We start from the raw sequence: 22,448 nt of genomic DNA, 5'->3' as shown, positions 1-22,448 counted from the left end.
AAAGATGGACGTCAGCCGCCTCAAACGCAAGCGGACCGTGGTGCGATCGTCGACTACAAAGCTGATCAACGACATCACCGACAAGAGGGACTCCGCATCAATCGGTGAGCTGGAATCCAATTTGGACCTTCTCTCTCTTAAAGAAAGATCTCTTAAAGAACTGGATGAAGAAATCCATACAGTCATTGAAGTGGAAGAGCTAGAAGAGGATGTAACAAGCTCTGAATCCTACGCTGAGAAAATCATCGTAGCCAAAAGCGAAGTCAGAAGATGGATCAAAGATATGAAGGCCGCCAATGAAAAGGCAGCAGCTACTGCAGCAACGCGGCAGACAGATCCCAGGCAGCAGGCAGAAACGAGCATGACTCCGGTTTCCCCCGTGCAAGTCGTGAGGCTTCCAAAGTTGGAAATTTCTAAATTTGGAGGAGAACTGAGAAAGTGGCAAGGATTTTGGAGCCAATTCAACTCTACTATCCACAGCAACCCCACTTTGTCAAAAATTGACAAGTTTAAATATCTGAACAGCTACATGACAGCAAAGGCAGCGGCGGCCATCGCAGGGCTTGACCTATCAGAGGCAAATTATGACGTAGCCCTTACCATCCTTCAGGAAAGATTCGGCCGAAAGGAAATGATAATCGAGGAGCACATGTCGCGCTTGCTTCATGTGAAGCCGGTTCAGGATGTACGAAACCTCGACAAACAGCGTGGGCTCGTCGACGAAGTGCAGACGGAAGTCAGATGTTTAGCCGCATTGGGAGTGAGTGCTAGCACATACGGCGTGCTGTTGCTGACCGTACTCAAGAAGGCTGTGCCAGCAGATCTCTGCCTCGAATATTACAGAAGGCACGATGAAACAAAAGAGGGCAGCGAGGTAGAAACATTTTTGCTTTTCCTAAGAAAAGAGGTAGAAACGCGCGAAAAGATACAAGCAGCTGACTCCAGACACCGCGAGCCTACCGCTGCTCCCAACCGACACAAGAGTGGCTTCAAAGGATTGCATGCGCCTTCTGCTGCTTTGCTGAACGCCGTAACGGATAAAGACAGCACAGGATGCGTGTTCTGCCGCTCTTCCAACCACGACGCTGGGAGCTGTGATTCTCGGATGTCGGTTTCGGAAAAGCGGGAACTTCTAAAGCGCGACAACCGTTGCTTTCGCTGCACAAGAAAAGGACACAGGTCTAAGGAATGCCGAACAGCCAGATGGTTGAAGTGCGCAAGTTGCGGAGGGAAACATCTCACCACGTTGTGTGATCCCAACATGTCGGGCGCTGACAACACGGCCAAAGAGAATGCAACCGTAACAACAGTGACAGAGCCAAAGACAGTGTTGCAGTCGTCACTGGATGCTCGTAATCACGGGTCACAGGTGTTTCTTCAGACAGCAAAGGCTTGGGCTGAGGGCCAACAAAAGCGTACACTGGTGAGACTTCTCCTTGATGGAGGTAGCCAACGTACATTCATACGAAGCGACCTATCCAAGAATCTGCAGTTGAAGGTCCTAGGCGAAGAGGAGCTGAACATTTTTACGTTCGGAGGCGCGGAAGCTGCGAGGCATACCAAGTCACGTCGAGTCGAGCTCTGGCTCCGAAGCCAGCATGACAGAACAGAGGTGCGGGTTGAAGCTCTCGAGGTGCCCTGCATATGTGCAGATCTTATGCCTGTTCCATCGGACGCAGACGTTTTGCGAATGCTAGAGGAAGGAATGAAAGTCGCAGACGTTTCACACGGTGATCACAGTGACGAGGGGATCGGTCTCTTGATTGGGGCTGATTTCTACTGGGCAGTGGTCACGGGATCGGTCAGGCGACTGGCTCCTAAGCTCATGGCAGTGGACACTGCTTTTGGGTGGACTCTGCAAGGCGAGGTTGGCACGACCCGATCTACGGCAATTTGTTCCACTGCGACAAGTGTGATGAGAGCGAGCGTGAGTGAAGAAACAGACAAAGATATAGCTTCACAACTCCGCTCTTTCTGGGAGCTTGAGCACCTTGGTATCAACGAAACCGAACGAGTTTGTCCCGAAGATGCCGTTCTTCAGCATCATAAAGAAACGGTCCGGTTTGAAGACGGTCGCTACAAGGTATCGTTCCCGTGGAAGCCAACAGCAACGGAATTGAGCGACAACCAAGAATGTGCTGTCAGGCGTCTAAAGTCTCTAACAACACGCCTAAGCAAGAGCGCGCACCTAATGCAAGAATATGACACTTCCATCCGTGACTACATTAAGAAGGGCTTCGCGGAGGAGGTGAAAGAAAACAAAGGCAGTACAAGTCCGGTGTACTATATGCCACACCAAGCTGTTGTACGTCATGACAGCCAAACAACTAAGCTAAGGGTTGTTTTCGATGCCTCGTCAAGCACCAACAATCGCCCCTCTCTGAACGACGTTTTGGAGAGTGGGCCAAATTTGAATCCTGAGCTCATTGACGTACTAACCAGATTCCGCACCCATAACATCGCTATTGTTGCGGACATCGAGAAGGCTTTCTTGCAGATATCTTTGGCCAAGACGGATAGGAGCGCGGTGCGTTTCCTGTGGTACGAAAGAGCGCCAAAGATCGGGGAAGAACTTCCTCCAGTCGTGACCTACCAAATGACAAGAGTGCCCTTTGGCGTAACTTCAAGCCCATTTCTTTTGGCAGCGACGTTGCACCATCACCTAAGAAACCTGCCTGAGCAGTACGACGGAACGGCGGATATCCTACGCAGTCACCTTTACGTTGATGACCTCGTGACTGGAGTGGACAGCCGAGAACAAGCGACGAAGCTGTGCCAGGAGGCAACTACTATTATGGGACAAGCAGGAATGAAACTGCACAAGTGGATGTCCAACGATGCCGAGCTGCTAAACTCATTGGAACAGGGTGCTGTTCAGCAGCAATACAATGACTTCGGACATGCTGCGGCCGCAAAGGTGTTGGGAGTGGGCTGGAACCCCCAAAGCGACGTGTTCGAATACAGGTTGACCGCCCTCATCGATTTTCTCTCCGCCAGAGTGGACAATAAGAGATTTGTGCTCCAAGTGTCAGCGAGAATTTTCGATCCATTTGGATTCCTGTCCCCCACCACAGTGAATGTTAAGATGATGTTTCAAAGACTGTGGGAGCTGGGAGTAAAATGGGATGAACTTTTGCCAAGTAGTTTGCAAACCGAGTGGGATCAGTGGTGCAGCGAGCTTCCGCTCATTCAACAGATTACAGTGCCACGCATGATCGCCGCGGATTTCGGGGACGATCAAACAAAGAAAGTGCTGCACGTTTTCTGTGATGCAAGCCCCAAGGCCTACGGCGCCGTTGCATACATCGTAACTACATCAGCGTCGGGAGAGGTAGGCGTCAGCTTGATAATGGCTAGAACCCGAGTGGCACCTCTGAAACGACTCTCATTGCCCCGACTAGAGTTAATGGGAGCCCTAATAGGCGCGCGGCTGTGCCAATGCCTCGTAAAGACGCTGCGAATGGAGCACGCTCGGGTACGACTCTGGACGGACTCTACAGTGGCCATGTACTGGATCAAGGGTTCCGCCAGCCGATGGAAACCATTCGTGGCTAACCGAGTTACAGAGTTGCAAACACTGACCAACCCTGAAGATTGGGGGCATTGCCCTGGAGCGGACAACCCTGCGGATCTCTTAACACGCGGCATACTGCCCTCGGCATTGGTGCAGAGCGCACTATGGTGGAGAGGGCCCCAGTGGCTACTGAATGATGAGTCAGGCTGGCCGATGCTGGGTAATCAGGCGTCACAACAAGCGGATTCCTACAAAGATGAAATGAGAGCGGCTGCAATGCCAGTGATGTCTCCATCGCAAGACCCGATCCTGAATCTCAAGGATCATAGTTCGTTCAACAGGATACTTAGAGTGACTGCTTGGGTCCTCCGTTTTGTGGACAACTGCCGGAAGAAAGGTGAAAAAAGGAAGGGGTCACTCACAGCTGAAGAAATAATCACCTCTGAAAGGTACTGGTTGGCGACCATCCAAAAAGAAGCCTTTGGCGACGACATCTCGAACCTGCTCACTCAAAGACCGCTTTCGAAGAAATCTCCTGTGTACCTATTTAACCCGTACATCGATGAAGACGGGCTCATGAGGGTAGGGGGGAGATTACACTTTAGCCAGAACAGCGAAAGTACGAAGCATCCAATAGTGCTCCCCGGCGACCACCCGTTCACTTCCCTGCTCATACAGAGAGAACACCTACGGCTATTGCACTCCGGCGTGCGGGACACCCTCGCTCAATTGAGAGAGTCATACTGGATCCTCAGGGGGCGGCAGGTCGTGAAGAAAGTTGTAAATCAGTGCCTGAAGTGTCGGAAACAAAGTTGTCCCCCGGCGTCCGGGCAAGTGGCACCGCTTCCTGCCGATAGAGTAACACAGGGGAACCCGTTTGACGTCGTTGGAGTGGACTTCGCTGGCCCGCTGATGTGTCGGGAGAGCGGTGGGACGAAGAAATGTTACATCGCCCTCTTTACATGTGCCGTAACGCGTGCAGTGCACCTCGAGCTCGTCAGTGATCTTTCGGCTGCCGCCTTTCTATTGGCCTTTAAGCGCTTCGTGGCACGTCGAGGAATGTGCACTACGGTCTACTCTGACAATGCGCTCACATTTAAAAGATCATCAAGAGACCTCAAGTTGATGTTTGACTCACTACAGTCGGAAGAAACTCTATCTTACTTCGCTGACCACAGAATTAGGTGGAAATACATAGTTGAAAGGGCCGCTTGGTGGGGTGGATTTTGGGAGCGCCTGGTGAGATCGGTGAAAGTGTCGCTCCGCAGGGTGCTGGGTCGGAGCAGCCTAAACTTTGAAGAGTTGACAACAATTCTCAACGAGGTGGAGGCAGTCATCAACTCGCGTCCATTGACGTTCGTTTATTCCGAAGCTGATGAGCCTGAACCGCTGTCGCCGGGTCACTTCCTCGTGGGGCGAAAACTCACTGCTCTGCCACCGCATCGTCTTCCGGCCGCAACATCTCTAGGTGGCCAGCAACTTGTTCGGCGCTGGAGATACCGCAGCACCATCGCGGACAACTTCTGGCGAAGGTGGCGCAAAGAGTACCTGTTGGAGCTGAGATCGGCACACCTGAGCAAGCCTACCGTCTCAAGTGGCCTACAAGCTGGTGACTTGGTGCTCTTAAAGGAAGATCACCTCAAAAGGCATCTATGGAAAACCGGTCGAATCACGGAAACCTTCAAGGGAAGAGATGGCCTCGTGCGATCTTGCAAGCTCAGGCTACCCGGGGGAGCAGAGGTCAGACGGCCCATACAGTTGCTGTATCCCTTGGAACCTTAAAAAAAAAAAAGAAAAACCATGAGCGCAAGAAAACGCTCATCCGGGGGAGATTGTTGTATTATTGTAAGGAGCTGCAGACAACGCGGGGGACGAGACCGAGGAGGCGTCGGCGCCACACGCAGACGAAGATCACACAGGCTTGCCTGCCTCCAGCGGGTCACGTAAAGCGCCTGGGCCCCGTCACTCGACACCTCGTGCGATCGCCGCAGACGCTCTTCGGGGCGGCCACCGGAATTCGGGGAGACCCGTTCGAGCGACGTCTGTTTCCTCGACGACGCCGGCGCACGAGAGTTATGTCTGGGTTTTTGTGTGTGTGTGTGTGTGGTGCGCGCCGTGAGTGAACGCTGTGAAATGAAGACGACTCTCCCACGCCGCCCGCTCCGAAAAGAACTCTTGCGTGGCGGTGGATGCCTGCAGCCACCCTCCCCATTCTTTTCTATATGTACACTTCTTTTCCTTCTCTCTCGATTCTGCCAATAAAGTCAGTCTGGAAACGGAACCCAACGAGGAAGCATCTTCTGTTTTTAGGCTCCTGCGCGCGTGGCTTCGCCACCCAGTAACGATACGTGCAGAAGAGCGGTAACTTGTTTTCGTATAGATTATGCTGCTAAGCAAGTTATCTGCAAGCTAAGAAGAGAGAAGAAAAACTACAACAGCCCGGGCCCTTCCCTACGCTTTGCGCGATAAAGTAACGCAAGAGCTGGACAGGCTGGTTTCAATAGGAGTGTTGTCGCCAGTAAAGCACTCCGATTGGGTAACGCCAATTGTGGTGGTGTTAAAGAAAGACGGCACGGTCAGAATTTGCGGGGATTTTAAAGCCACCTTGTACCCAGCTTGTGCCACTGAGCAGTACCCGTTGCCCGTGATTGAGGACATGTTTGCTCGCTTAAGCTATGGTGACTGTTTTAGCACTCTTGACCTGCGCGACGCATACAACCAAGTACCACTCGACAAAGCGGCAAGAAGAGTCTGCGTCATTAACACGCACAGAGGCCTGTTTTGCTTTAATAGGCTGCCGTTCGGAATAGCATCCGCCCCTGCAATCTTTCAAAGAAAGATGAATGAGGTGCTGGCAGGCCTGCCGGGAGTGCAAGCTTATCTAGACGACGTGCTTGTGTCGGAGAGAAGGACTAATATTGGCGAGCGACAAAGAAACGTCCAGCAGCGCTTTCGCGAACGGGGAATAAAGCTCAGATTTGATAAGTGCGAATTGCGCAGACCGTCTGTGACGTATCTTGGGCACCGAATCGACCGAGATGGTCTTCACCCGACAGAAAAGAACGTCGACGCTATTGTTGAGGCACCGAGTCCGCGCAATGTTACCGAACTGCTCTCGTTTCTTGGAATGCTGACGTTTTACGCGAAGTTCCTGCCTAGCATGTCAAATACGCTTTTCCCTTTATATCAGCTGCTGGAAAAGAATGCGCGCTGGAACTGGAAGGAGCAGCAGGAAGCTGCTTTTACAGCTGCCAAGAAAACGCTTAAAGATGCCCAAGTTCTCGTGCCTTTCGATCCAAACAAAGAGTTGAAGTTGGAATGTGACGCATTCCCCCCACGGTGTAGGAGCAGCTCTGTTCCACGCAGTAGGCAATGTTTATAAACCCATTGGATTCCGTTCCAGAACATTGACACAAGCTGAGCGGAGCTATTCTCAACTAGAACGAGAGGCGCTGGCGCTCATTTTTGGCGTAACAAAATTTCGTGACTACGTTCTAGGGCGAGAGTTCACGCTGGCGACCGACCACCAGCCACTTCTGGGCCTGCTGAGACCGGACCGCCAGACACCAAGGATGGCCGCCGCCCGAATCCAACGGTGGGCACTTTGCCTCGGTGCCTACCAATACAACCTTCAGTACACTCCAGAGAGGCCGATGTTCAACTCGACGTCCTGAGCCGTCTACCCCGGCGAGTTCCGGAACCTGTCCCGGATGATGAACCGGCCGAATGCGTTCTGTCCCTGGAAACACTGGACGAAGGGGGAGTGACCACACGTGAGCTGAACGTTTTGACTGCCACTGACCCTGTCCTGTCTGAGGTTAAAGGCCAACTGCAACGAAAATTTACCTGCCCTAAATTGTGCTTCAATGTGTGGTATGCACCTCTAAAGTCCCATGTGACCCGATTTTAAACTCCACAAACGCGCAGTTTTTTTATTAAAACCGTTCGAAAACACGCCACTTCAGCCGACGCAGCACCTAGCGGAGTGTCGCCGCAACTAGTCCCCACTGCGGCGGACTTCCGGATGTGACGTGCCAGTCAGGACTCCCGTGCGGCCGTCGCCTCCCCTCTGTAGCCCTTTTACGTGCGGCCTCACGCGAGTGAGCCGTGTCATTCGTGCCTCTTGCATGAATAATTGGTTTCCGGAATGCGACAAACTGAAGAAATTCTGTGTTGCCGATACATAAAGAGCAAATACGGCAGTAGCACAGCGACCGATTTCGTGGTCGCGATAGCGGCAGCAGGCTCTCGGTCGACTCGATGAGCACGCGAAACGCGTGTACGGCCTACGTGAGGCGATACGCTGTTGGCGTGGCTGGTCGGTGCGGCGGCGGTCGAACGACTACGGCAGCTGTGCGGCGCACGTCAAGCTCGCGGCCGGGCATCTTTACGAGTGCGCAATACGTAGAACGGCCGTCGAGACACGACACGCTGTTGTCGCGGCCGCTCGGTTCGTCGGAGCGCGAACGACTACGGCGGCTGTGCGGCGCGCTGCAAGCTCGCGGCCGGGCGTCTCTACGAGCAGAACGGCCGGCGCGAGGCGATACGTGTTGTTGCGGCCGGTCGGGGCGTGAACGAGTACGGCAGCTAGCTGTACGGCCCACTGCGCGATCGGCCGGTCGACTTTTCGAGAGCGCGAGTACGCCGACGGCATCGACGAGCTCTGCGCCGACGCGAGGTGATGCGCTGTTGTCACTTCATCGCGCCGGTCGGGGCGCGGACGAGTACAGCACGCGGCGCACTCCACGGAATCGATTCAGTTCAAACTACTTCGTTAAGAAACAAATAAATACTAGCCGCTGTTGGCAACATTTCTCTCGCCAGTTAGAAAAACAAAAAACGAGGCCACATTTCGCAGTACTGAGCCTCGGGGAAGGTCACTGCTTCACGAAGACACTGCAGCGCTTTCGTCGCTGCATGGCATCATTATCTAAAGATTTGGCGCGGGCACACTGCTAACAGGAACAAAACTGCCCGCGTAAAAAAAATAATAAAATTCTGGATTTGAACTTTCACAAGCGCTGAAACCTACACCCTAGCCGGCATGTTTCTACACTTCCCTCCCACGGTAGCTATTTTTTTTTCTTTTATCTCACAAACACAGGATGGTTCGATCGGCACAGGGCATATTAGTTGTGCCGCCGCCCATCTAGCGCTAAACCACTGCCTTTTGTGCACCCAGCTTCGCCACGACGTCTCGCGATGCCTGTGTTTTCGTTTTACCGAACAACTACAGGCGCGTCTCAGCAGCTCACAACGAAGTAATAATGGTTGAACGAACTTCCCAAACCCTTTTCGCGCATGTTTTAAATGTCTAAAGCAACAGACGACCCGAAACACTTCGAATGCGCGCCGTCTTCTCACAGGCAGCTGTGGGAAAATCCGCCGGCTGCGCCCACTCGATTCCTGAGTGTAACGTCACTTCCGGCCGTCTGTAATGGCGGCCCTTTTGTTCCAGTTTCAGTTTGAAAAGAGTTTTTGATCTTCGTTTACGATGCAGCGAAGCACATTTGGGCCTCCAAATTCTGCAGGTAGCAACTTTTAAGGTTATACTACCGGAAAGTTGTGCATTTACGCCGCCGAAAATTTCGTTGCAGTTGGCCTTTAAGCGTTATACACTGAACGGGTGGCCTAAAACAAGGCTCCTTGCACCATTTGGTCCTGCCATACTTTGACCGGAAGTTGGAGTTGTCAGTGGCGCATGAGCCACTCTACTGGGGAGACCGTGTAGTAGTACCGGAAGAGGTTCGTTCTCGAGTGTTGCGTTCACTGCATGACACGCACCAGGGATCGTCTGCTATGAAAGCTGTTGCACGTTCGCTGTTTTGGTGGCCAGGGCTGGATAGAGATATAGTGAAAATATCGGCTTCGTGTCAAACCTGCATCCAGAACCTACCGATGCCTACAGCAGCGCCACCAGTCAGCGGACCAGCGACGAATGAGAGATGGTCTCGTGTTCACGTGAATTTTGCGGGCCCAATCGCAGAAAAAATGATTCTGGTGGCGGTCCACACGCATACAGAATGAGTCGAAGACATACCGCTGGTGCACGCTACCAGTGAAACTACGGTAAACTGCCTGCGTACTATTTTTAGCAGGTTTGGTGTCCCACGAACCTTAGTTTCTGATAATGGGCCACAATTTATCAGCCAGGAATTCGAGACATTTGCAAAGAACAACAGCATAGTGCATCTAAGGTGCGCCCCCTACCACCCCCAGTCGAATGCAGCTGCAGAAAGAGTAGTGCGAACTATAAAGGCGTTCACTCTCGCGCGCAACCAGTGGAGCCAGATTTGCGACGAGATGAAAGGAAACCTTGGAATGAAGAAGACATGGCAGCTGCTTAGACACCTCCTCGATCCAGATCAGAGCAAAACAGAACAGAAACACCGCATATCTAAAATCCTTCACTCATACTCAGGATCCGACGACGAACTAACGGCCCAAATCCGAGACATGTACCTCCCAATAGGTCCCAAAATCGCGCTGCCCCCGTACAGTGGGCATCCTAATCCTGAATTGGATAGAGATATAACCGAGGCAGAGGTCCGACTGGCAATTCGCAAACTTAGGACTAACTCGGCGCGTGGTCCTGACCAGATCTCGAACCGGGCACTAAGAAACCTCGACGACTTATCAATCACCGCAATAACAGCATTTCTCAACACATGTTGGATAACAGGGCAAATACCGGAATCATGGAAACATGCCAAGGTTATCCTCATTCCTAAGCCAAACAAACCACTCGCGATCGAACACCTCCGCCCCATTTCCCGGACGTCATGCTTAGGAAAACTCATGGAGCACGTAATCTTAGCCCGTCTCACAACATACATGAACGACACTGAACAATTCCCCCACAGTATGATTGGCTTCAGAACTGGTCTGTCAACTCAAGATGTACTTTTACAATTATCAGAGCAAATCATCAAACCCCCCAGCGGACTAGACACGGCGGCCATACTGGCCCTGGACCTGACCAAAGCATTTGACAACGTTGCGCACGAGGCCATAATGTCGGGTCTAGGATCGGTCAATCCGGGCGAAAGAATTTACAATTACATTAAGGACTTCTTGTCGAACCGGACAGCCGCCATACATCTAGACAGCCTCGTCTCTAACACTATCCCGCTAGGCAGTCGAGGCACGCCACAAGGAGCCGTCCTGTCACCATTACTTTCAAATCTAGCAATAATAAATATTCCCCTAAAGCTAGCACAGATTCCCCACCTCTACCATACCCTCTACGCAGACGACATCACCCTCTGGATGAACCGCGGGAGTGATGGCCACATCGAAGAAACGCTTCAAAGAGGCGTAGAAGTGGTGGTGGAGGAGGCGAGGAAAGCGGGCTTGACCTGCTCCCCGGCCAAGTCTGAGCTACTATGTATTCCCCCGAGCCACAAAAAACAACTCAGACCCAACATCAAAGTTCACATCGAAGGGAGAGAGATTCCAGAAGTCACTTCCCTCAAAGTCCTTGGGCTTCCGATACAATCATCCAGACTGAGTAACAACTTTCTCAAGACGATAGAACGGCATGTAAACCAAAGTACTAGTCTCCTGAAGAGAGTCACCAATAAGCACTCGGGCCTCACCGAGCAGGACAGGGTCCGCATCCTCCAAGCCTTCATCGTGAGCCGAATAGTTTATTCCATTCCATACCTTAAGCTTACAACGGTAGAAACGGACAAAATAGACGTCCTCATTAGACGCGCCTACAAGGCGGCGCTACGCCTACCCCCCGGCACGTCAACTGCCAGACTGGAAGTGTTAGGCCTTCACAGTAAGGCCAGCGAACTTGTCGAAGCGCACCTGATGGGACAATACGAACGCCTCGCTCGCAGTCCCACAGGAAGACACATCCTCCAAAATCTAGGAATAGGATACCACACCCTATATCAGGATGCAACAACTATTCCCCATAATATTCACGCTAACATCATAGCCAAACCACTTCCCCGCAACATGAATAGCACGTACCACACTGATCGGAGGGAACAACGAGCCCGCGCCCTGCACAAGAAATACAAAAACGACCCGTTAGTAGTGTACGTAGATGCAGCGGAATACAGGCACCATGAGGCTTTCACCGCAATCGCTGTTTGCAATTACCCCCCCACCAGCATCATTGATTCCATTACAGTCCGGACGCCCATCCCAGAACCGGCGGAAGAGGCGGCGATAGCGCTGGCCCTTTCACTCAACCCTACCCCCGCAACAATCATTACGGATTCTAAAACCGCTCTCCAAAATTTTGCCGCTGGACGCATATCCACAACGGCGCTCAAAATTTTGCTCAGGAACCCCCCGCAATCCCATGTACGACTGATATGGACCCCCGCGCATTCTGGGCTCGAGGGAAACGAGGTGGCCCATGACCTAGCCCGAGGATTTACTATCCGGGTTGGGCCGAACCCGTATCCTTACCACGGAGCCCGGTCCGCGCGGGACCGTCTGATCGGTTTTCACGAAATTACCACCTACTACCTCCTCTCCCGCCGGATCTATCCTCGGGCGGACAAATCCCTGACATTAGAACAAAGCCACGTCTGGCGCCAACTCCAGACGGGAGTCTTCCCCAATCCGGCCGTTATGACGCATATCCACCCCAGCCTTTACCCAACCTCGGCGTGCCCCTTATGTGGCGCTCATGCCAATCTGGCCCACATCATCTGGGCATGCCCCCAGGACCCTTTCCCCGAAATCCCTTCTGAGGAGAGGTGGGAGGCCTCGCTTCGCAGCCCCGACCCGGACCTACAGGTACGCCTGGTCAAGAGGGCGGAAGAGGTCGCCGAAAGGCATCGGCCTACGGTCACCACGAGCTCGCCCACCTAACTCAAGGAGAAGACGTCCTGGTTTGGTGGACGTTCAGCCCTTACCCGTCGCCAACATAAGGACTTCAATTTTCTTTGGTCGCTTCCTCAGCCAATAAAGTGTTTTCTCTCTCTCGAAAAAAAAATGAAAGGAGGGAAGATGGAGGACAATCTAGTGCGACTCTTGTTGAACTACCGGAGAACTCCACAGAAAAATGGAAAGTCACCAGCAGAGATGCTTCTCGGTTACTAAATGCGGTCCCGGCTGGACTAGTGTTTTCCTTCTACTCTTGCAGAGCCGTCGCCTGGTCAAGACGACTGGACCTTACTACTAGAGACCAGTGTTTACGTGCGGAACTATGGTAGCGGTGACAAAGTGGATACCAGGACGGGTAAAGACTGCGTCCGGGTCCAGGATGGCTACCGTGGAAACTTCGGGAGGACTGGCCCAGCGACATGCCTATAAAGTGCGCTTGCAACTCAACGGTACAGTGGAGCAGCAGTAGCAGCCTGACGGTGTGATCGAGCAATGACTGGCATCCCGCCCGCCAACGACAGCAGAGGGTGATCCGGCAACCAACACGCCTCAGTGCGCAAACTCTCCGGTATGGGTCCCGGCGTCACCTCCCCACCTCAACCTACAACCAGATCAGCCCCCACGGACAACACTGCAAGAAGCCCCAAACAAGTCCTCAGACGTTCTACGAGAACACGCCGACCGGTGGAGCATTTGCAATTTTAAGGAGAAAGAAGTGTTGCATATTCTGCGCCGACGTCACTATTGCGTGGCGCGCACTGTACGTGCGCATCTTTCTTTATGTCGCGGCGGCAGCTATCGCCGCTCGCTCTTCTCCCACTGGTCGGCGACTCTGGCTAGTTTCGGTTTCCGAAATTGTAGCGATCCTCGCGGCAGGGTGCTGCGGCGTGGCCCTTCCCTTTCTCTCGGCGTTTCTTTCTTTCCACACCGTGCATGCTTCCACGCTTCTTCACTCATGCGCAACAGCTAGCCGGCGCCAATATTTTTTTTTTCTTTCTCTCGGCGCCCGCGGCGGGCCAGTTCGGTGCGTGCGTAAGCGAGCCGGCGTGCGAAGGGTTGCGGGGTTGCCTCAACGCCTCCACGGGCTAAACGTTTCGCTGCATTATAAAATATATTCGAATGATTGATTGATTGCAGGGTTTAACGCGCCGACGCAACGCAGGCGATGAGGCGCACCGTAGTGGAGGGCTCCGGATTAATTTTGACCACCTGGGGATCTTTAACGTGCGCCGAAATCTCGTACACACGGGCGTTTTTGCTTTTCGCCTATATATTCGAATGTATTCTAAATATGGGGCCGCGGAGGAAGTAGCGTCACCAGCCCTGCGCAGCTCTGTGGTGCAGCAACACAGGGCGAAACAGTTCGGCCAAGTTTATCGTCTTCTCCAAAGACGACAGGTAAGCAAATTAGCGTTGTACAAGCTATAGTAATTTCCAAAAAAGCCGACCGATCGCACTCTTCTGTTTTCAAAACATTTCGTACCCGCCGCGGTGGCTCAGTGGCTAAGGCGTTGCGCTGCTGAGCACGAGGTCGCGGGTTCGATTCCCGGCCGCGGCGGCCGCTTTTCTGATGGAGGCGAAAAGCAAAAACGCCCGTGTGTACGAGATTTCGGCGCACGATAAAGATCCCCAGGTGGTCAAAATTAATCCGGAGCCCTCCACTACGGCGCGCCTCATCGCCTGCGCTGCGTTGGCGCGTTAAACCCCCCAATCAATCAATCAAAACATTTCGCGCATGTAAGGGGAAGTTAATGAGACATGTCAGTCGTCTTGGAGTGGAAACTGATGTGTAAATATATCCCAGCCTTGAAGGTACAAAAAGTTTTAATAGAAGTAAATGCGCGTTCGGCGCGCAGACTCTTGCTCAAAAGGTGAATTTGAGGCGACATTGCCGTTGTACGATTGCCTTAGTAACTGCTTGCACGTGGATTCAGGATTCTTATCAATGTATTTTTATTGTTGTTTCGTGCAGTGGGTTTGAGTCTTGGTTGGGGCCCCAAGTCGAGGAAGGTTTGAGACTTCATTGGACGTTTCCTCTGGTGAATCTCCTCACCCCTCCAAAGGCATCACGCTGCACTTGCTCACAAAGCAGGCAAGCTCAACTGTACGCGCTTCTTGTCATTGACTTCGTACCTATTACCACGGCGATTGTTGGCGTGGGGGCGGTGTGCTCTGACCAATTTTTCCTGTGCCATCTTGCTCCAAAAACGGATATTTGCGGCAAAACTGCTGCCAAGCGTTGCTTCATCGCTCCGAAATATCTGGCGAATACCGCGGTGTTCAATGCCACTCGATTTGCACAGTGATCAGTGGAAGGCCAAGCCGAAATACATGCGTTGTCTGCAGCCCCCATTGCAAGCGTTTCGCTTATTTAAAAAAAAAGTAGCATTGCCGGCTTTGCTCTTTAATCTAACATGCGCGCCCACGCCTTGTCATCTTATCGCGAGTGGCCTTGCTGTTCGATAGTTCTAAGTTAGAAGCGTCATGCCGTATCGGACAGGATGAGATAGGAGGCGCGGCCCAGACAGGAGCTAGAGAGTAGCTTGTGACAACCTAGCCGATATCTGGAAGTAATGAGCATGGTACATTGGGCTTACAATACAGGAACGGTTTTTTAAATGCGAATGCATTTCTTAGTCGAGCCATGTCAGGCGCCGTGCGGCGTCCACGCGCCCGCAGGTGTTATCTCTCCGCTCTCACCCCCTCTCCCATAGCAACAGCTGCGAGCGCGCGCGCTCCTCCTCTCCCCTAGCAACCGGAGCAAGTGGTGCGGGCTGATCAGCGGCGAGTGAGTGGAGAGGAGGAGCGCGCTCGTGCGTGTGAGGGCGCTCGCATCGCGGGAGCTCGCCGGAGCTCCCGCGTGTGTGGGAGAGTGTAGGCGAGGGTAGGCGCGGTGCTTCGGTGCTTCTCCTCTCGACGCTCGCCCCACTCTCCCACGCCCACATGCTTCTCAAAGACCCTTTGACTGTGCACTTTTCCGACCACAAGGCAGTGATCGTGGCCGTCAAGTACAACGACAACACAAACAGGTGTTAAATAAATGGTTACGCTACAAATCACCGTCTCCTCATTAATTATAAATTCCGCGCACTCTCGCGCCAAAGAAATGCAGTCGCATTTCCTCACGATTCCCTTCGGGGAGGTGGGGTGAATTTTTTTCTGCACGTCTTTTCTCCCCCCCTCTTCCCCCCCCCCCGGTAATGAGACTGTTCACGGGCCATTAAAAGAAAAGACGGTGCGTACGGTTTGTGTTGCGATTGTGCTCTGTGCTATACGACGTGATTGCGCATTATTTTTGTACGCAGATAATCCAGCAATGAGTGGTCAATAGTGCTGTTATTGTGTCGCAACAGTTTTTTTCTCGCTGCATTTTGTTGGTGCGAACATGATTTCTCGGCAGTGTATGCAGGTTAATGTCCGGGTTAACGCTTTCTTTCAGAGTTTGCGTTAACTGGCCAAAAAGGCCGGCCTTGAAGCATACCTGTGCGTGCTTTCTTTTATTTTATAGGTTCCCAATTACTGTGTCTCTGAACTGAAACGAATTTCTTGAATGTCTAAGAATATTCCTGTCTCGAGGCGAGCCCAAGAGATAAGTATACATTGAGTGGGACCTGTCAAGTTCTTTTCTTCTCCCGCCGAGGTGTGCGCGAAAAAAAATCTATAGTGACTAAAACTTTCGAAGTTCACTTGCGTGATCAATTATTTTGTATTTCAATGTGTATCTCGCACGTTTTTTCCCTATTGTGCAATGTTGTATGCCTAAATTTGCATGTCATAATTTTACTTAGATTCCAAGGAGCCCACAAACTCCTTGCCGCAGTAATATTTCAATTCAGCTATCATATCCTCGCCCTAGAACCACCACATTCCCAAACGCGTTTTTTATAACCTGTGCAAAACTTTGGAATAATCTGCCTGACCATGTTGTACAAACAAGCGACCCTCAACTATTTAAATTAGCACTGCTTGCCATGACTTTGTTCTAGTTTATACGAAACTGCTATATTGACTATGGTGCTAACTTTCGCGCCTGGTTCCATTGCCGAGCGGCGATGAGAAGCGGCCGGCGCGAAAGTTGGGCGAGCGTTGGTTGGTTCGTCCGGCGCCCGGCGGCCCAGCCCGGCTGCCGCGGAAAAAATGACGTCAGCAGCGTCCGCGACGTCACCAACCTCGTTTCCCCCCTCTCCACTCGTTTCCATGACGATAAATGCAATGTTTTTCAGAGGCCACGTACCACTACGTGAGGATTTGGCGCTGTTGGAGCGAATTACGTGGGGCCACTGTGGATGCTAGAGATGCCGCCCCGTGCTTCGCCCTCGTCCCCCTTCCTCTCTTACGTTCGAACTAGATATAAGCGACCCTGGATTTGACAATAAATCGACGTTCTGCTCTCTTGCTGACCGGCGTAAGCTCTGTTCTTCGGCGCGCCTTTGTGCGGCCCGTAGGATGCTACACACTCAGCACTGCTTTTGGTCGGTGGCCTTGAGCTCTTTTTCACACTGCTTGGCTGTGCTGCAGTCAAAATCTAGGTCACTGTCCTCATCATTCTGCATTTCGAGTTCGGTCAGCTGTCCAAGTCCATCGAAAAAAATCTCGCTCGTCGTTACACATGTTGTGAACATTGAACCACAGATGCTGCGAATAACAGATGTGAACCACAGATGCTGCCAGTATTTTTAGGTGGCACTGTTTAATGCTTCCAGCGTCGACTAAGTATAGCGTACGGAAGCGTTGCTTCAGCAATCCAAACATGTTCTGTCGACTCGCTGTTGCGAGTGAAGCTTCATGAACTCCTTCCCACGCTGGAAAGCTTCTCCCGTGGTCGCGGTAAGGGGTCATCACGTAAGGCAACAGTGGATATGCAGGGTCACCGAGAAGGTACCCATTGGAGAATCTGTCGGCGGCCTCCTCGAGAACTCCGCTCTCCCAAAACAACCTGGCGTCATGGACGAGCAAGGAAAACCGATAAAGACATCAATAAACCTGTTTCTGTCATCACATATGCTTGAAGAATCACTGACGGCAATTTCTTCCTGTTGTAATACGACTGCAGTGACACGTCAGGTTTGTTGATTTCAACGTGACATCCAACCACGTATCCGATCGTGTTAGGCGTTTCGTTGCCGCCAGCTTTTGTCGAGAAGCCAGCTTTGCTGCGCTCCTGCTGCTGCCGATTCGGCCAAGCGATGGCCGACGAGCTGATGTTGTTTGAAAAGTCTAACACTCCTTTAAGGCAGGCGTGTGTGGAAGACACTGAAATGTCAAACAGGTCGTCTAGAGAATACACGCTGCATTTTGTGCCAAGGTAACACAGAACGACGAGGCACGTTTTTTTCGGGGCTGATTATTGGGCGGCCTGCCATAGGGTGCGGGAATAACGGCGATTGTCTAAAAGAACCCACAAGAGCGTCAAGTGTGCTCTGTGAGAGGCGAAATAGGCGCCTGAACTCCAAGTCAGAATGACGGCTCACAACATCCTCGCACTATCACGGCACACGGTTTCTGTCGAGTCTCAAGAGCTTCATTGCAATAGTCGCAATTAGGTCACAGAGCCCCTCTTCTTCGCTGCCGGAGTCCACCAGCTTCATTGTTTCTTGCACGATGGTAGGTACTAAGGTGCAGTTCATTTTTCTTCCACACAGCAGTCCGGCACGCGCACACAACTGCCGCTACGAGGAAACCAAAGGAACGAGCCGACGAATGCCCGACGTTCTCTCGGCATTCAAGCGCAGAAATGAAGAAGGATTGCATGACATCTACACTTTGACGTTCGTTTACGATCGTCCCTAGTGTCGCGATACGTCTGCACTGCTAAACCGGCGCTGCATGATCACGGAACTTTTTCTGAACAGGCGTGAACTGGTGCACGTCGTGCCGGGCGAATCAAACGGACCCAAAGTGTTCCACAAGCTTGCACAGCAACTTCCGGTGGCAGGGATTTTGCGGCCGTTTTGTCACGGCAGTGATAAAAAGCAGCTAATTATCAGCGGAAAGGAGCAGTGGTGTGCTTGCGCGAACAACCTAGCAGACGGTGTTTGTACTGACAGAATCTATCTGTGCGTGTGCCCTTCTCTCGCTCGTTTCACCGCTTTATACCGTGATAAAGTGGTGAACCACACGCCGGTCGTCTACTTCAATATTATTAGAAATTTGCCGTTTGACCTTTTCCGCGCATATCTTTGATTATGAACATATCCTACCTTGTTTCGCTACTTTCTACCGTGATAAGGTGTCGACCATCCCGTCAGCCGATGCTCCCGCGATATTGTTACGTGTAGAAACATTCGCCGGCTGTAAACATATACTTACTGCTGGAAAAGTATTTTTATTAAAGCAAAGCTTTTTACCTCTACCCCCCAAGGGTTCTTTCGCGACCGTTGGTGTCACCAGAAAACTCCAGCGAACTAATAAAAGAATATAGTGGCACCGCCGGGAATCGAACTTGGAACTAATAGACTAACAAAGCGAGAGCCCGTTGTCTTACCGATTTAGCTACGAGCCCACGCGAAGACTGGGAAGAAAGGTGGTGTACTCACCAAGCACATCTACGGGTTTACCCCCTGCGTTCTCGCTGAATGCCACGTGAAAGCGTTTCGCGACCACTCACGCCCGTCTGGTGGCCCTGTGCGCACCTTTCTCATGGGAAAAGAATTAAAAAAATTCATGGAAGGTCGCACCAATGCCTGGCATCTCACTTCTAGTACGCCAATGTGCTAAAGCCTGTGGGCTCCAGTGTTCACGTAAACACTTACAGCTCCTTGTCGTCCGCCCTCACGCCAAACCAAGGAATACATTCAAATACTCCTTGACGGCCAGGCCATCACTCCAAGCCCCAGCGTCAAGATCCTGGGCGTACATCTCGAGGCTAACACCAAGAGTGACGTCTCCTTGCAGCGCCTCAAAAACAGCATTAATCAAGTCATACACATGATCAGGCGAGTTGCCACCAAGAAGCAAGGCCTAAAGGAATCCGGTACCTTTCGATTAACTGAAGCTTTTGTCCTCTCGAGAGTTACTTACGTCAACCCCCTGTCTTCTTCTCGACAAGGAAGACATAGAGATGCTTTATATAATGATTAGAAAGGCCATCGAGCAGGCCATTCGTCTTCTCATGAGTGCGTCCACACAGAGGCTGCTAGCACGGGGCTACACAACACGGTGGAAGAGCTGATAGAAGGCCATCTTTCCAACCAGAAGGTCCGGCCATTGGTCTTCTCAGGAGTGCGTCCACACAGAGGCTGCTAGCACGGTGCTACACAACACGGTGGAAGAGCTGATAGAAGGCCATCTTTCCAACCAGAAGGTCCGACTCAGAACTGCGATGGGTAACCGCATGCTTCACCAGATTGGCTGGGCAGCCCAGAATGTCACTCCGCTTGACGTACTCCCAGACTCTTGGCGACTAAAACTAAACATGTTCCTTTTGCTTAGAAATATGAACCCCTCACATGACGAGGGTCACCGAAAAGCACTGGCTCAAGCGCTAACCACCACCCTCGGTGGGGATCATGCAGTTATCTACACAGACGCCTCCAAACATCGAGGGCAGCAATACGCCATCATCGTGGCTACCTCCAGAACCAACCTCCTTGCGTGTACCTCGCTTAGTACCCAAGAAATGGCGGCAGCAGAAGAGGCAGCCATCACCTTGGCTCTCGCTCAACCAGGGGTTCGGAGGGTAGTCATCGATTCCCAGCAAGCCTACTGGAATTACCAGTAGGGTTTGGTGTCCTGACCTGCCCTGCGCGTGTGAACAAAACCACTCCCCAAACGGTTCCATTCAGCTCATCTGGGCATCCGCTCACGCTTCAATGGAGGGCAACAAATACGCCCACCCAACAAGCCTGCGCTTTTACCTCCCGTGCTATGGAGCTGCACGAGGACAGTCACCAGCTTGTCACATTCAGGGAGATAACCCAGCATTATCGCCTTCTGAGTCAGACCGTACCTTCGCCTTACCCTGCCCTTTCCAGAGAACAACAAACTACCCTACGCCTCATACAGTCGGGGCTCCTTGCCACAACCTACGCGTCTTCACTTCATGTATCCGAATAGCTACGACGCTGAATGTAAATTTTGCTCAGAATTAGGAACACTCCGCCCCGTAATCGGGTGTGCGAATTTAGCCCTGAGCACCCTCTTCCCCTTCCGCCAACTACCCAACAAGAGCAATAAGAGATGCTGCTGTCCAGGCCCTCTCTACCTACCCAGCTTCAGCGGGTGTACAGAACACAGGCCGCGCGGACTACCTATGGGCCCCACAAAAGAAGGAATCACTCCCCAGGGCTGCACTCTGGGCCGTTCAGAAATGTGAACAGAAGTATTTCTTCCTCCTCCTCCCTCTCTGCCGCAAATCTCGTCGCCTCGTCCGCGGCGCAGAGACGGAGAAGAGAGATCGTCTAACACCGGGTTGGAGCTTACTTTAATTTTATGAAAAAAGTTTCCACTCTTGTGCTACACCAATACAACTCAACCAAACACCGTTCAGGCTTCATGCATTGATTTAACCTTAACAACAATATCTCCTTGAAGTAATAAGTGGTGTGGTTAAGTGCATTTCACTTCTCTCTGGTTTTGCTATTTGTAGAGCGATGTGAGGGAATTTAAGTGACGCCGCATGGGTAATTGTTATGGGTGCCGTTTACAGCTTTGCTTTCCCACCACATTCACGGGGTGGATTGGCGCGATTTTTTTTGACTTAGTGAATATTGCGGTCGTGTTGTCCTTGCAAGCGTCATTGTAGACAGCACTACAGGATATAACAAGGTCGTACCGTCTACCGGGTGGGAAATCCTGAGTTTTTGTCCGTTTTGAGCAGTGCCCCAAAAATGACTAGTGCTTGAGTAGAGGTTAGACAGCCGCCCATTTTATTTCAGCCAAGAACTATTTGCTCATTGCAGGCGCTGGAATCAGGCGGTAAGAGAAATTCAATCCAGAAACGAGCCGCCGACGATTTCGATGACGAAACCAAAACTGGTGGCGCCTAAGAATCAAGCCCAGTACACACAACCACCATCAATTCTCAAGTGAAGCCAAGCTCGGAAATCGCAGGTCCACATCCCACAATCTGCTTTATGGTGGTTTAAAGCTGGTGCAGGTATCTTTTCACCTGCACTTTGACTGGGCATTTCCTCTTCGTCTTCCAAATTTCACGTCAACATATTTGGCAGAATTTTTGGGAATCGCGCTCGCTCTTCGAAAGCTCAGCGAACAGCATTCCCAAGTGATAATTGTGACGGATTCTTTTTCGGTCTGCTCCGCTTTATCTTCACCAACCGTTTCTCCACTTCGCCGATTGCTGTCGATGCTTATACCGGCACATGTCAGGGAAATCCGTCTGGTCTGGGTCCCAGGGCACAGAGATGTTGAACTTAACGAAACCGCTGATTACCTGGCAGGAGTAGCACTGAATGGTCCTCTGATTGATACTGTGCCTCCGATAGCCTACGTTGTTGGAACTAGGTTTCAAAGGTACAGTTCGCTGGACAGCTTCCCACCAGACAGAATCGCTGACTGCCCTGACATTCAGCATCTCCGGTGCTCTTGGAAGTGTGACTTTGCGTAGTGTCGGCTGTGCGAGGTCACACTGACTTGCTTTCGATGTCGAACACATAATTTGAATTTTTATCTACACCGCGCACGCATAGCGTCATCGGCCATCTGCGGCTTCTGTCAAGAGGAGGAAACACTTGACCACTTCCTGTTGTCTTGCCGGCGGTTCTCCTCCCTCTAAAATCATTACCTGGAGGTTACCCTCCGGCGCCTGGGTCTTGCCTTGTCGGTGCCTAATTTATTGTTATTTGGGGCATTCGGGCTTGGTTGATGCAAAGGGGATGTTTTTCGCGCTCTTCACTCATTTATTGCCGAAACAGGTCGCTTTCCATGTTAATCAATCGCATCAACCAATTTTTGATCGTTTATTGAAATACCTGTTGGTACAGTAGTATTAATTTTTTTTGTTCCAAAATTGTTAGCATCACTGTACCCTATTTTCCCTTCGTTCGGAAATAATTGCTAAGCTTCTTCAATAGTGAAACCACAATAAGACTTGCAATCCCCCATAGTAGGTACGCGCCATTCT

At 51.7% G+C, this 22,448-nt stretch overlaps 1 pseudogene; it reads left to right on the top strand.

The window, feature by feature from the left end:
- The first annotated feature begins 4 nt into the window (after positions 1–4).
- On the top strand, positions 5–13,207 carry LOC144136800 (uncharacterized; annotated as a pseudogene).
- Positions 13,208–22,448: the final 9,241 nt, after the last annotated feature.

Source organism: Haemaphysalis longicornis, unplaced genomic scaffold, assembly GCF_048455015.1.
Source record: "Haemaphysalis longicornis isolate Haplotype H1 unplaced genomic scaffold, Haemaphysalis longicornis Haplotype H1 scaffold_1, whole genome shotgun sequence".
Lineage (NCBI taxonomy): Eukaryota > Metazoa > Arthropoda > Arachnida > Ixodida > Ixodidae > Haemaphysalis > Haemaphysalis longicornis.
This window is presented reverse-complemented; position numbering and strand designations above follow the sequence as displayed.